Source organism: Myotis brandtii, unplaced genomic scaffold (assembly GCF_000412655.1).
Source record: "Myotis brandtii unplaced genomic scaffold, ASM41265v1 scaffold247, whole genome shotgun sequence".
In the NCBI taxonomy this organism is placed as follows: Eukaryota; Metazoa; Chordata; class Mammalia; order Chiroptera; family Vespertilionidae; genus Myotis; species Myotis brandtii.
In genome coordinates, this window is record NW_005359352.1 from 525,033 (window position 1) to 527,962 (window position 2,930).

Genomic DNA, 2,930 nt, shown 5'->3' on the forward strand with positions numbered 1-2,930 from the left:
CGGCAGCTGGAGGAGTCTCTAAAAACACACCTCTTAGCATGCCATCGTACTGTTTAAACTCTGTCCGTGGTTTCCCAAGACCTTCAAATATTGATGTTCTAACTCCTCAGAACAGTGGACAAGCAATAGCCTGGCCTGTCCAGCTTTCTCCCTCCGCCCCTCACCCTCCCGCTGTCCTGGAGCCACCTGGACGCAGCAGCCCGTGTCCCTCCTCGCAGCCCACCCCACACAGACCGCCGTGCTGGCCACACCCCCACTCGAATCATGTTGCTTCTCCACTCACCAAAGCCACCCCGAGTGCCCAGCACACACCGGGCAGGGCTGTGGGAGACTGGAGTGATGGCCCCATGTGCACGCCGGCTGGGGCGGAAGGAGGTCTGCAGCTGTGAGCACGCGGAGGGAGCGTGTTCCCGTGTTCTTGTGGATTAGTTCCTGCATTGTTTTCCAGATGAACTGTAAACCTACTTTTGCCCCACTCTATGTCAAAACTCCTCGATCACAGTGTACCCTTCACACTTTGCCATCTCCTGCATGTTATTCATATTTGCAGGTTTTTTGTTTTTGTTTTTTTAAAGCCTACACAACACCAAGGGAGCATTTCGTAGCTGTCAGGTTCATTAAAACACCCAGATCTGACCAGACGTTTCATTAGAAAGGTGATAGGGAGGTGGGGACTCCCCATTGCTGGTGGAAGTGCAAGGTGGTCAGCCAGAGAGGACAGGCACGTCTAGCAAAACTGCAGAGCATCCGACCCCTGACCCGACAACGTGGCTCCGAGAACTCAGCCTGCAGATGCACCTGCAGATACGCCTGCACATGAAAACGCGGTGCAACGCTACAGGCTGAGTGTGGCTGGCGGCAGGCCCTCCCCATGCAAGTCAATAAGCCAGGCGGCCTCCCCGGGGACTTCCCCACGCAGCATGCGTGGCAGCGGGAAGCTCACTACATGAGCTGGGAGAAATCTCCCAGGATGCACTGGTAATGAAAAGGAAGCGTGACGCTCAGTAGCACACGGGGTCACTCACTACTTTGTGTTTAAAAAGGGAAATATAAAAATACGTGGTGGGCCCGGCCGGCGTGGCTCAGTGGTTGAGCATCGACCTATGAACCAGGAGGTCAATTACCGCTCAGGGCACAGGCCCGGGTTGCGGGCTCCATCCCCAGTGGGAGGCGTGCAGGAGGCAGCCGATCCATCTTTCTCCCTCATCATGGATGGTTCTCTCTCTCCCTCTCCCTTCTTCTCTCTGAAGTCAATAAAATAAAAATTTTTAAGAAGATTTTCAAAAATAAATAATTACAAATAAAAAGAGCGTTGGCTGCCGTGTGGAGAGTCGAGAAGAGAAAATCAGGAGATGGGCTAGGAGTTTGGTGCAAAAATACAGGAAGGAGAGGAAGCCGGTGTGGATGGAGGTGGAGCGCAAAGCAGCCGGCCGGTACGGAGCAGGTTTGGAGGGGACACCCCAGGGCTGGTCCCACTGACTGTCTGCTTGAGCCCCAGGTGCGTGGGCCAGGAGCCTTCGCTGCGACCAGCAGACTGCATTCAAGGAGAATGTGTCCATGTGAGCTGGCTGTGAGGATGGTATTAACTTAGGACATGGCCCATGCAAAGAAGGACCATTTAAAGCCGCCACTTACGTGCCCGCTTCAGCAGCACATATGCTAAAGCCGCCACTTATGCTGGTGAAAAGCCAGCCCTGAGCGAGTGAGCGTGGCCGGGCTGCGGGCGGGAACGGAGGCGCCGGGTCCCAGGAGCTGGCCGAGGTCTACGTCGGACGTGCTTTGTGTGAAATCTAATCTCCGAGGAATTATTCTGTGAGTTTCACAACGTGGCCTCGGGCTGGCCCTACCAGCGGCTGCACAGAGTGGCCGGCCAGCATTCCTTCCCTCCCTGCCCGCCAACCTGCCTTCTGGTTTGGTGAGCGCGGCTGGGAGGCACGGGAGGGGTTGGGACCTACGGCAGCGCCTGGGGGTGGTGAAGGCCGGGCAGGGGCAGGCCGGCTGGGAGGAGCTCAGTGCCCAGTGCCCAGGGCCCAGGGCCTGCGGCGAGGACAGGAGGGAAGTGGCCGACCCAGTGAAGCCTGCTGGGCGCCAGCGTGACTAACTCTGTGAGCTGCGTGCGCTCACCGGGGCGCCACGTGCGGCTGCTCATCCTCGCGCAGGTGCCACGAGGAAACCGAAACAGAAAGCACCTGACAGCGCCCGGCGCCCAAGGGGTGAGCGAGGACTGGCAGTTACAACCTCGAGACAGAAAACTCGTCTGGCCGGCGTGGCTCAGGGGTTGAGCATCAACTGATGAGCCAGGAGGTCAGGGTTCGATTCCTGGCTGGGGCAAGGCCCGGGTTTCGGGCTCGATTCCCGTGAGGGGCGGGCAGGAGGCAGACGATCGTGATTCTCTCTCATCATGGATGTTTCTCTCTCTCTCTCTCTCTCTCTCTCTCTCTCTCCCTCCCTCCCCCTTCCTCTCTGAAAGCAATTAAAAAAAAAGACAGAAAACAGTAAAAACAGAGGCCAGAGCACAGCATTTGTCAACCCTTGATGGAGGGATGCCTGTCGCAGAGCATGACTCAGCCCTCAGCCGGGAGTGACCGCGAGGAGCTCACGTATAAAAACAGGGGCGCGGCAGACACGAAAATCCTTGACCTGTCACTCCAGCAGGTGTCAACTCGACACAACGGAGCTGAGCCGGGAAAAGACACCGTCCCGGGGACCAGAACACGGAGGAAAAGCAGCACCGAATCAGGTCCAAGAAAACCTCCAGTTCCCGAGGCAGAATCGGCGCTTACTTCATTCTCCAACAGCAAAGCAATAGAATTAGAAATGAAACAGAAAACAGCGTCCAGGAAAACGGAAGCAGTCAGAGGCAGGGGGGCACAGGCGGACAGGCGTCCATGGGTGAGTGGGTGAACCTGGATCCAGGGTGCGTTCCCCTC

General features: G+C 57.1%; 1 protein-coding gene and 1 long non-coding RNA gene across 9 annotated transcripts in view; one reads left to right on the plus strand and one right to left on the minus strand.

The window, feature by feature from the left end:
- Window positions 1-2,930, minus strand: part of ATP6V1C2 (ATPase, H+ transporting, lysosomal 42kDa, V1 subunit C2) — a 30,100-nt gene that overhangs the window by 18,140 nt on the left and 9,030 nt on the right. The window lies entirely within an intron of this gene.
- The window catches only part of LOC102243060, a 20,170-nt gene that overhangs the window by 15,431 nt on the left and 1,809 nt on the right, over window positions 1-2,930 (plus strand). Inside the window, exon 2 of the long non-coding RNA XR_313646.2 lies at window positions 2,471-2,892. This is a non-coding gene — a long non-coding RNA (uncharacterized LOC102243060). The remainder of the gene's footprint in view (window positions 1-2,470; window positions 2,893-2,930) is intronic.